Raw genomic sequence first — 13,055 nt, forward strand, 5'->3', positions numbered from 1 at the left:
ACTCGACACTTGTGTTACCCCTCAACACACTCGACACTTGGGATACCCTCAACACACTCGACACTTGTGATACCCCTCAACACACTCGACACTTGGGATACCCTCAACACACTCGACACTTGGGATACCCTCAACACACTCGACACTTGGGATACCCTCAACACACTCGACACTTGTGATACCCCTCAACACACTCGACACTTGGGATACCCTCAACACACTCGACACTTGGGATACCCTCAACACACTCGACACTTGGGATACCCTCAACACACTCGACACTTGTGATACCCCTCAACACACTGGCCACTTTTGTGTAAATACTGTGATTTACTAAATATATTATTAACCCTAATGGACGTTGATTGCACATTGCTATGCAGTTTATCCTCCAAAAATAATTGTACGTATAGTTAACGTACTACAAATATAAATAATCGCCAACAGAACCTAAACACCAAACTTAACCAGTGCCTAAATATGCACAATATGCTAACATATGTTCATTTGATGCATCACGCTATTGTGATTTCTGTGTGTAGTGTGACTAGGTGAGAGGTGACTTGTGTAGTGTAACAAGGTGACAGCTGACTTGTGTAGTGTAACAAGGTGACAGCTGACTTGTGTAGTGTGACAAGGTGACAGCTGACTTGTGTAGTGTGACAAGGTGACAGCTGACTTGTGTAGTGTGACAAGGTGACAGCTGACTTGTGTAGTGTGACAAGGTGACAGCTGACTTGTGTAGTGTGACAAGGTGACAGCTGACTTGTGTAGTGTAACAAGGTGACAGCTGACTTGTGTAGTGTGACAAGGTGACAGCTGACTTGTGTAGTGTGACAAGGTGACAGCTGACTTGTGTAGTGTGACAAGGTGACAGCTGACTTGTGTAGTGTAACAAGGTGACAGCTGACTTGTGTAGTGTGACAAGGTGACAGCTGACTTGTGTAGTGTGACAAGGTGAGAGCTGACTTGTGTAGTGTGACAAGGTGACAGCTGACTTGTGTAGTGTAACAAGGTGACAGCTGACTTGTGTAGTGTGACAAGGTGACAGCTGACTTGTGTAGTGTGACAAGGTGACAGCTGACTTGTGTAGTGTGACAAGGTGACAGCTGACTTGTATAGGAAACCTGAGTTAAAAACGCCGCGAACGACTTGATGACGGAAAAAAGTTGGAATTAATTAAAGACATCTCAGAGCATCTTTACTCTTCATGAAAATGTCAGGTCTTAACATATAGACTAGAGAAAATACCTGGAGCAAAGACGGGGGATCGAACCAGCGTCCTGGGTATCCCCAGACACGACATGATTAAAGTTACTCAACCTGGAGATCGTCTGAACTCACTAGAAATTTAGAGGCAGCGAGCTAGTTGGTACCAATATAACCTCCCACCTTCCTCCTTCAAAGATTTTCACATAGATGTATTATATAATTTCACAATAATTATATCAAATTATATACCACAGTTATAATTCTATACCATGACTGTTTATACAGAACAAGACATGAGATGCACGCTTAACACATTTTTATCGGTGTTATATATAACAAGATATATTCTTATATGGTACCATTGCAGACTTGAAATTCTTAATGCAAGTGTCGTTATCATTTGCGAAGCTGCTGACTGAGATAACCAAATATATGTGAACCTCACAGGACCTGAGGAGGCAGACAGCGTGCACACTGGAGGCAGGTGTGTGGAGCAACAGCGTGCACACTGGAGGCAGGTGTGTGGAGCAACAGCGTGCACACTGGAGGCAGGTGTGTGGAGCAACAGCGTGCACACTGGAGGCAGGTGTGTGGAGCAACAGCGTGCACACTGGAGGCAGGTGTGTGGAGCAACAGCGTGCACACTGGAGGCAGGTGTGTGGAGCAACAGCGTGCACACTGGAGGCAGGTGTGTGGAGCAACAGCGTGCACACTGGAGGCAGGTGTGTGGAGCAACAGCGTGCACACTGGAGGCAGGTGTGTGGAGCAACAGCGTGCACACTGGAGGCAGGTGTGTGGAGCAACAGCGTGCACACTGGAGGCAGGTGTGTGGAGCAACAGCGTGCACACTGGAGGCAGGTGTGTGGAGCAACAGCGTGCACACTGGAGGCAGGTGTGTGGAGCAACAGCGTGCACACTGGAGGCAGGTGTGTGGAGCAACAGCGTGCACACTGGAGGCAGGTGTGTGGAGCAACAGCAGGCACACTGGAGGCAGGTGTGTGGAGCAACAGCGTGCACACTGGAGGCAGGTGTGTGGAGCAACAGCGTGCACACTGGAGGCACGTGTGTGGAGCAACAGCGTGCACACTGGAGGCAGGTGTGTGGAGCAACAGCGTGCACACTGGAGGCAGGTGTGTGGAGCAACAGCGTGCACACTGGAGGCAGGTGTGTGGAGCAACAGCGTGCACACTGGAGGCAGGTGTGTGGAGCAACAGCGTGCACACTGGAGGCAGGTGTGTGGAGCAACAGCGTGCACACTGGAGGCAGGTGTGTGGAGCAACAGCGTGCACCTGGAGGCAGGTGTGTGGAGCAACAGCGTGCACACTGGAGGCAGGTGTGTGGAGCAACAGCGTGCACACTGGAGGCAGGTGTGTGGAGCAACAGCGTGCACACTGGAGGCAGGTGTGTGGAGCAACAGCGTGCACACTGGAGGCAGGTGTGTGGAGCAACAGCGTGCACACTGGAGGCAGGTGTGTGGAGCAACAGCGTGCACACTGGAGGCAGGTGTGTGGAGCAACAGCGTGCACACTGGAGGCAGGTGTGTGGAGCAACAGCGTGCACACTAGAGGCAGGTGTGTGGAGCAACAGCGTGCACACTGGAGGCAGGTGTGTGGAGCAACAGCGTGCACACTGGAGGCAGGTGTGTGGAGCAACAGCGTGCACACTGGAGGCAGGTGTGTGGAGCAACAGCAGGCACACTGGAGGCAGGTGTGTGGAGCAACAGCGTGCACACTGGAGGCAGGTGTGTGGAGCAACAGCGTGCACACTGGGGGCAGGTGTGTGGAGCAACAGCAGGCACACTGGAGGCAGGTGTGTGGAGCAACAGCGTGCACACTGGAGGCAGGTGTGTGGAGCAACAGCGTGCACACTGGAGGCAGGTGTGTGGAGCAACAGCGTGCACACTGGAGGCAGGTGTGTGGAGCAACAGCGTGCACACTGGAGGCAGGTGTGTGGAGCAACAGCGTGCACACTGGAGGCAGGTGTGTGGAGCAACAGCGTGCACACTGGAGGCAGGTGTGTGGAGCAACAGCGTGCACACTGGAGGCAGGTGTGTGGAGCAACAGCGTGCACACTGGAGGCAGGTGTGTGGAGCAACAGCGTGCACACTGGAGGCAGGGGTGTGGAGCAACAGCGTGCACACTGGAGGCAGGTGTGTGGAGCAACAGCGTGCACACTGGAGGCAGGTGTGTGGAGCAACAGCGTGCACACTGGAGGCAGGTGTGTGGAGCAACAGCGTGCACACTGGAGGCAGGTGTGTGGAGCAACAGCGTGCACACTGGAGGCAGGTGTGTGGAGCAACAGCGTGCACACTGGAGGCAGGTGTGTGGAGCAACAGCGTGCACACTGGAGGCAGGTGTGTGGAGCAACAGCAGGCACACTGGAGGCAGGTGTGGGGAGCAACAGTAGGCACACTGGAGGCAGGTGTGTGGAGCAACAGCGTGCACACTGGAGGCAGGTGTGTGGAGCAACAGCAGGCACACTGGAGGCAGGTGTGTGGAGCAACAGCGTGCACACTGGAGGCAGGTGTGTGGAGCAACAGCGTGCACACTGGAGGCAGGTGTGTGGAGCAACAGCGTGCACACTGGAGGCAGGTGTGTGGAGCAACAGCGTGCACACTGGAGGCAGGTGTGTGGAGCAACAGCGTGCACACTGGAGGCAGGTGTGTGGAGCAACAGCGTGCACACTGGAGGCAGGTGTGTGGAGCAACAGCGTGCACACTGGAGGCAGGTGTGTGGAGCAACAGCGTGCACACTGGAGGCAGGTGTGTGGAGCAACAGCGTGCACACTGGAGGCAGGTGTGTGGAGCAACAGCGTGCACACTGGAGGCAGGTGTGTGGAGCAACAGCGTGCACACTGGAGGCAGGTGTGTGGAGCAACAGCGTGCACACTGGAGGCAGGTGTGTGGAGCAACAGCGTGCACACTGGAGGCAGGTGTGTGGAGCAACAGCGTGCACACTGGAGGCAGGTGTGTGGAGCAACAGCGTGCACACTGGAGGCAGGTGTGTGGAGCAACAGCGTGCACACTGGAGGCAGGTGTGTGGAGCAACAGCGTGCACACTGGAGGCAGGTGTGGTGGAGCAACAGCGTGCACACTGGAGGCAGGTGTGTGGAGCAACAGCGTGCACACTGGAGGCAGGTGTGTGGATCAACAGCTTGCACACTGGAGGCAGGTGTGTGGAGCAACAGCAGGCACACTGGAGGCAGGTGTGTGGAGCAACAGCGTGCACACTGGAGGCAGGTGTGTGGAGCAACAGCGTGCACACTGGAGGCAGGTGTGTGGAGCAACAGCAGGCGAGGCATTAATGACCTGCTCTTAAGGTCATATAGAATATGCCAAGTGTAAAAAAGTTTGGGATATAAGATATGCAGGAAGACGCTGGGGTGGGGGGGGGGAAGACACAGCTTCAGGGTGGGAATGTGACAGGTAGGAGCAGTGAATGTTGTGGTGACAGGAGCAGTGAATGTTGTGGTGACAGGTAGGAGCAGTGAATGTTGGGTGACATGTAGGAGCAGTGAATGTTGTGGTGACAGTTAAGAGCAGTGAATGTTGGGGTGACAGGCAGGAGCTGTGAATGTTGTGGTGACAGGTAGGAACAGTGAATGTTGTGGTGACAGTTAAGAGCAGTGAATATTGTGGTGACAGTTAAGAGCAGTGAATGTTGTGGTGACAGGTAGGAGCAGTGAATGTTGTGGTGACAGTTAAGAGCAGTGAATGTTGTGGTGACAGTTAAGAGCAGTGAATGTTGTGGTGACAGGTAGGAGCAGCGAATGTTGTGGTGACAGTTAAGAGCAGTGAATGTTGTGGTGACAGTTAAGAGCAGTGAATGTTGTGGTGACAGGTAGGAGCAGTGAATGTTGTGGTGACAGTTAAGAGCAGTGAATGTTGTGGTGACAGGTAGGAGTAGTGAATGTTGTGGTGACAGTTAAGAGCAGTGAATGTTATGGTGACAGCTAGGAGCAAGAGAAGAAGCTGGAAGAGCTATGTAGAGTGTTGTGTGTGTGTTTATTTACTATTTGTGTATGCAGAATCGAGCTATTAGCTCTTGGACCCCGCCTTTCTAACCAATCTATTTTCCTCTATTATGTCTACTACATATACTCTTACACGCGCGCACACACACACACACACACAGCCCTAGAAGCAGCACGTAGCAGCTGTCTAACTTCCAGGTACCAACTTACTGCTAGGTGAATAGGGGCCCTTGGGTGAAAGATCGAACCGGCCTCCCCGATCTCCCCCAGACACACCGCACTACATACTGGACCATATGGTAGTACGCGTTCTGGGACAGTCCAGGGGTGCTGGTTCAGTCCTTCGATTATCCTTCATAATCGACTAATGGCCTCGTACGCTACTTACCGATTCCGAAGACAAGAGATTGGGATAAACCTACCTGAAAGTGAGAATGGGGAATGGTCGATACGACTTGTGGGAGCGCGGGTCGACCAGAGGCTTGCCCCAGTAGTCGTTGCAGAACACCTGGGACAGCGGGTAGTTCCTAGCACGTCCGGGTTTGTTTTGATGGCGCTGACGTCGTCATGCACGAAGTCCCCGGTGAGACCGTTGACGTAGACGAGGACCCCGGCCACCCACACTGTCATGTACACCCAGGTGGGCGGCGGGTCCCCCGTCTCACGACCCTCGTCGCCCCCATGGCACCAGGATGATGAGGTAGAAGATGATGAGTAGGAGGTATAGAGGCGAGGAGGATTTTCTTCTCCGCCGAGGCGAGTAGTGACAGGACGACAGGCACCCTCCGCTGGCATCCATCACGTTAACACTTAATAATTCCGTGCCAATACAGAATAACTTATTTAGTGGTATAGGCCGGGCTGCCTGCCACCTGTGGGTCAATGATGGAACTGCTAGTTCTTCTCTATACTCTCTCTCTGGGGTGCCAGCCTGACCAGGGCCACCATGATGACGTCGGAGGCACTCACAACACCCGACACTCACTATTCACTTCCTCACCATCACTCATCACTCGTTTGTCTCCACTTTTAAAACGGAACCTTAAATTTTCTCTCGTGATAGAGAATTTTCTCCTCAGTTTTCGTCCATTTCCATAATTCTGAAAGATGAAGAAATTTAAATGATGAATCGGCCACTTATCTGGAGAGAAACGACACAAAAATATGAAATGAACGAAGACAAGGAAACAAGGAAAGGAAACAGTGAATTGCCACTGTATAACCCAACCACCCGCCACAGATGGCACTACCAGTCTATTATCTATAAAATAGATTGTCTATCTGTCTGTCTGTCTCTCTCTCTCTCTCTCTCTCTCTCTCTCTCTCTCTCTCTCTCTCTCTCTCTCCTCTCTCTCTCTCTCTCTCTCTCTCTCTCTCTCTCTCTCTCTCTCTCTCTCTGTCTGTCCGTCCGGGGCTGGAGGCCAGCCGCTGGCAGTTAGACTCATGTACCTTACTTTTACCATAGTAATTTGTGATTGTTTTAGTATTATCATTGCGGTCACCATCGTACATATTACAACATATAATGAAAAGTGGCGGCTCGCAAAGATGCGTTTTTTCTATGCGTCGGTGGGTGAGGTTAAGGGGGTTGTTTGGGTTGGAGCGTTTCTGGTTAGGTTAGCACATTGTATTTGTTACGTTGTGGCAAAATCAAGCGATCGGGCTGGATATTCCTCGCTATGGGACAGTGGGTGGCTGAGACTGGCCACAAAACTCCTCACAAACACACAACCAATTGAGAAAATATCGAAGCTGAACAATGGGATCGAACCCTCGTCTCTGGACTCCTGAGGTACACCCACTACTACAGAATAATTTATATATTCAACTAAAATAAATGAGCTGATTTATCTGTTGAGCGTCAGACTGTTGAGCAGACTATCAGGTTGGAGACAGGGCCCGCGGGACATTTATCCCCGGGCGCAAGATAGACACCAGAGGAGGGTGGACAGGTGCACTGAAGGTGCGGCGCTGGAGAGACTCTCGCCGGGGGCTCTCTTGAATGACAGGCTTAAGTAAATGGCTGAGAGTGAGAACCTGTGCCGGGCAGCGCCACCCTGGTCTCTTCCCCCCAATAATATGACGTCTCTCCTCTCATCTCTCTCTCTCTCTCTCTCTCTCTCTCTCCATCTATCTCTCTCTCGTCCTCTCTCCTCTCTTCTCTCCTTCTCTCTCTCTCCTCTCTCTCTCTCACTCTCTCTCTCTCTCTCACTCTCCTCTCTCTCTCTCTCCTCTCTCTCTCTCTCTCTCTCTCTCTCTCCTCTCTCTCTCTCTCTCTCTCTCTCTCTCTCTCTCTCTATCTCCCTCTCTCTCTTCTCTCTCCTTCTCTCTCTCTCCTCATCTCTCTCTCCTCTCTCTCTCTCTCTCTCTCTCTCTCTCTCTCTCTCTCTCTCTCTCTCTCTCTCTCTCTCTCTCTCTCCTCTCTCTCTCTCTCTCTCTCTCTCTCTCTCACTCTCTCTCTCTCTCTCACTCTCTCTCTCTCTCTCCTCTCTCTCTCTCTCTCTCTCATCTCCTCTCTCTCCTCTCTCTCTCTCTCTCTCTCTCTCTCTCCTCTCTCATCTCTCTCTCTCTCTCTCTCTCTCTCTCTCTCTCTCTCTCTCTCTCATCTCTCTCTCTCTCTCTCTCTCTCTCTCTCTCTCTCTCTCTCTCTCTCTCTCTCTCTCTCTCTCTCTCTCTCTCTCTCTCTCTCTCTCTCTCTCTCTCTCTCTCTCTCTCCTCTCTCTCTCATCTCTATCTCTCTCTCTCCTCTCTCTCTCGTCTCTCTCCTCTCTCTCTCTCTCTCTCTCTCTCTCTCTCTCTCTCTCCTCTCTCTCTCTCTCTCTCTCCTCTCTCTCTCTCTCTCTCTCTCTCTCTCTCTCTCTCACTCTCTCTCTCTCTCTCTCTCCTCTCTCTCTCTCTCTCTCTCTCTCTCTCTCTCCTCTCTCTCTCTCTCTCTCTCTCTCACTCTCTCTCTCTCTCTCTCTCTCTCTCTCTCTCTCTCTCTCTCTCTCTCTCTCTCTCTCTCTCTCTCTCTCTCTCTCTCTCTCTCTCTCTCTCCCTCTCTTTCTTTTTCCGAGTGGAAGCTCCCATTTTTTTCTTCTCAACGTTGTCAATAGTTCCCCTTTCTCTATCTCACTCTTCAGTTCTCCCTTCTCTCGCGTCATTTCATACACACGCTCTCCCTTCCCATACCTCTGTCCTCCCATCACACATCTCCGCTCTCCCATCCCTCACCTCCACCCTCCCATCCCCTGCAACTCTCCCATCCCCCACCACTCTCCATCCCACCTACCACCAACCCCACACCTCCCACCTACCACCACCAACCCCACACCTCCCGCCTACCACCAACCACACCTCCCATCTACCACCACCAACTCCACACCTCCCACCAACCCCACACCTCCCACCTCCCACCACCCCACACCTCCCGCCTACCACCAACCCCACACCTCCCACCTACCACCAACCCCACACCTCCCACCTACCACCAACCCCACACCTCCCACCTACCACCAACCCACACCTCCCCCCTACCACCAACCCCACACCTTCCACCTACCACCAACCCCACACCTCCCACCTACCACCAACCCCACACCTCCCACCTCCCAACCCCACACCTCCCACCTACCACCAACCCCACACCTCCCACCTACCACCAACCCCACACCTCCCACCTACCACCAACCCCACACCTCCCACCTACCACCAACCCCACACCTCCCACCTATCACCAACCCCACACCTCCCACCTACACCATCCCCACACCTCCCACCTACCACCACCAACCCCACACCTCCCACCTACCACCACCAACCCCACACCTACCACCACCAACCCCACACCTCCCACCTACCACCAACCCCACACCTCCCACCTACCACCAACCCCACACCTCCCCCCTACCACCAACCCCACACCTCCCAGCTACCACCAACCCCACACCTCCCCCCTACCACCAACCCCACACGTCCCACCTACCACCAACCCCACACCTCCCACCTACCACCAACCCCACACCTCCCACCTCCCACCAACCCCACACCTCCCACCTACCACCAACCCCACACCTCCCACCTATCACCAACCCCACACCTCCCACCTCCCACCAACCCCACACCTCCCACCTACCACAACCCCACACCTCCCACCTATCACCAACCCCACACCTCCCACCTACCACCAACCCCACACCTCCCAAATACAATGAACCCCACACCTCCCACCTACCACACCAACCCCACACCTCCCACCTACCACCAACCCCACACCTCCCACCTACCACCACCAACCCCACACCTCCCACCACCAACCCCACACCTACGACCTACCACCACCAACCCCACACCTCCCACCTACCACCAACCCCACACCTCCCACCTACCACCAACCCCACACCTCCCCCTACCACCAACCCCACACCTCCCACCTACCACCAACCCCACACCTCCCCCTACCACCAACCAAACACCTCCCACCTACCACCAACCCCACACCTCCCCCCTACCCGCAACCCCACACCTCCCACCTACCACAAACCCCACAACTCCCACCTACCACCACCAACCCCACACCTCCCACCTACCACCAACCCCACACCTCCCACCTACCACCTGCACCACTCTCCACCGCCTACCACCAACCCCACACCTCCCACCTACCACCACCAACCCCACACCTCCCACCTCCCACCAACCCCACACCTCCCACCTACCACCAACCCCACACCTCCCACCTACCACCAGCACCACTCTCCATCCCGCCTACCACCAACCCCACACCTCCCACCTACCACCACCAACCCCACACCTCCCACCTACCACAACCCCACACCTCCCACCTACCACCAACCCCACACCTCCCACCTACCACCAACCCCACACCTCCCCCCTACCACCAACCCCACACCTCCCAGCTACCACCAACCCCACACCTCCCCCCTACCACCAACCCCACACGTCCCACCTACCACCAACCCCACACCTCCCACCTACCACCAACCCCACACCTCCCACCTCCCACCAACCCCACACCTCCCACCTACCACCAACCCCACACCTCCCACCTATCACCAACCCCACACCTCCCACCTACCACCAACCCCACACCTCCCAAATACAATGAACCCCACACCTCCCACCTACCACCAACCCCACACCTCCCACCTACCACCAACCCCACACCTCCCACCTACCACCAACCCCACACCTCCCACCTACCACCACCAACCCCACACCTCCCACCTACCACCAACCCCACACCTCCCACCTACCACCACCAACCCCACACCCCACCACCAACCCCACACCTACGACCTACCACACCAACCCCACACCTCCCACCTACCACCAACCCCACACCTCCCACCTACCACCAACCCCACACCTCCCCCCTACCACCAACCCCACACCTCCCACCTACCACCAACCCCACACCTCCCCCCTACCACCAACCAAACACCTCCCACCTACCACCAACCCCACACCTCCCCCCTACCCGCAACCCCACACCTCCCACCTACCACAAACCCCACAACTCCCACCTACCACCACCAACCCCACACCTCCCACCTACCACCAACCCCACACCTCCCACCTACCACCTGCACCACTCTCCATCCCGCCTACCACCAACCCCACACCTCCCACCTACCACCACCAACCCCACACCTCCCACCTCCCACCAACCCCACACCTCCCACCTACCACCAACCCCACACCTCCCACCTACCACCAGCACCACTCTCCATCCCGCCTACCACCAACCCCACACCTCCCACCTACCACCACCAACCCCACACCTCCCACCTCCCACCAACCCCACACCTCCCACCTACCACCAACCCCACACCTCCCACCTACCACCAGCACCACTCTCCATCCCGCCTACCACCAACCCCACACCTCCCACCTACCACCACCAACCCCACACCTCCCACCTACCACAACCCCACACCTCCCACCTACCACCAACCCCACACCTCCCACCTCCCACCAACCCCACACCTCCCACCTACCACCAACCCCACACCTCCCACCTACCACCAACCCCACACCCCCACCTACCACCAACCCCACACCTCCCACCTACCCTCATACAGTGGCCCTCATCACAAGTGACACCAGACACCGCGACAACACAAGCAACACAAAGGGCAGCACAAACTATGACGGACCTGTTTCAAGCAATCCAAGACTCAACAATAGCAGTGGACAACACAGAGGCAGAACTGAGAAACACCTCAACACATTGTGTAGTGCACAATGCAACACCTTAACACTTGACCTACATACACCCTGATATGGTATATATAGATATTGTACATTTGTAGGACTCTAAAATAACACAAGGTTCCCGACTGGCTAAAAATTTTGACGCTGCAGAGGCATAGTTAAACAAGAAAGCATGATAATGGTCCATTCTATCATCAGAAAAAGACACAAAATATTGTAGTGAAAGCGTTGACGTACAAACTGTCCAGCTGCTACTGAGGCATAGAACCATCGTTATCTAAAACTTTAACTCCCACAAAGACCCAAACTAGATAAGCGTTCTATGACTCGAGAAGTGAGAATGAAGTAGAATGATCATTTTAAAACTACAGTGAAGATGAAGCAAAGTCCCAGCTCAAGCATCGCCACAGCCACGTCAGGTGTTGAAGCCGAGGATATGTGAGGAAACATTCACGGACAATTTCAGAAGAGTCTGTGGAGAAGTCAGCAGGAGATTCCAGAAAGTTTTCGCAATGGAGAAAGAGGAAGTGCCTGAACTGCGAGGGATGGTGCGAAACCAAGCAGCACTGGAGGATTTTGAGATCACCAGAGTTAAAGTAAGGAGGTGCCTGCTGGAACTTGTACCACTAAGACTTGGCGATCAGAGTGGATCTTCTCCATGGCTATCGAGAGGGGAAGCGGGTGAGGTGATCGCTTACTGTGATATATATAAAGCGAGTGGAAATACGAGAATTACCTGAACATTAGAACACTGCACGTGTAGTACCACTATTCGAAAATGAATATAGACAGAGAGTGTCATACTTTTAGCATGGGTTTAGGACAGTAAATCTTGCCTTACAAACTTTTGTTGAAATCTATGACCGGGCGACAAATATGAGACTTTACAGAGAATGGTGGGCATACTTTATACTTTTGGACTGTCGGAAAGCCTTCGACACAGTTCTCTCATGAATCAAGTCCACAAGTTAAGGGAAGACGCAGGAGTGGTAGTAAAGTGCTTAGGTTGAAAATGGAGTGTCAACGCATCAAGAGAGACTGTAGAGTTGTGTATTATTACCAGCGGAGTCCCGCAGGGTCATTTCTAGGGCCATCTTTTTAATGGTGTATGTAAATTATCTTCCAGAAAAGACAGACGCCTTTACATATTTACCGGAATTTGCCTGAGGGCTACCAGGCCACTCTAGTGGCCTCGACGGGGACAGGAAGTCTGTGGCTTATCAAACATCCCATCATTTTTCTTAACGATTTTACCCAGCTGGATTTTGAATTGCAACAATGTTTTGGCTCCTTGCAACTTTGGCGAGTAGGCGGTTCCATGGACATATAACCCAGTGTATGTGAAAAATATCTCCTGTTTTCTCTCCTACATTGTGGCTTGTTGTGCTTGAAACCGTTGCTCTTTGTCTTTGTTACATGTGACTGTTTAAAGAAGTGGCCTGGATCAATATCCTCCAAATTGTTCAGTATTTTAAACGTTTCGATGAGATCAGCCCTATCAAACCTGGTTTGCTGTGAAAAACTTGCACAGCAAATCAGACATGACAGACCCTGCAAAAGCCCTGCAAACATTGTGAAGAGTGACATACTGCAATAATCTACAAAATTACATGGAAAATCTGAACGGAAGTTCAGCATATTTCTCCCCCATGGTT

At 53.5% G+C, this 13,055-nt stretch overlaps 1 pseudogene; it reads right to left on the minus strand.

Annotated features, from left to right (window-relative positions):
• Window positions 1-5,602: 5,602 nt before the first annotated feature.
• LOC138369762 (protein O-mannosyl-transferase TMTC4-like) lies at window positions 5,603-5,983 on the minus strand (annotated as a pseudogene).
• Window positions 5,984-13,055: the final 7,072 nt, after the last annotated feature.

The sequence above is a fragment of the Procambarus clarkii genome, chromosome 4, assembly GCF_040958095.1.
Source record: "Procambarus clarkii isolate CNS0578487 chromosome 4, FALCON_Pclarkii_2.0, whole genome shotgun sequence".
Classification (NCBI taxonomy): domain Eukaryota; kingdom Metazoa; phylum Arthropoda; class Malacostraca; order Decapoda; family Cambaridae; genus Procambarus; species Procambarus clarkii.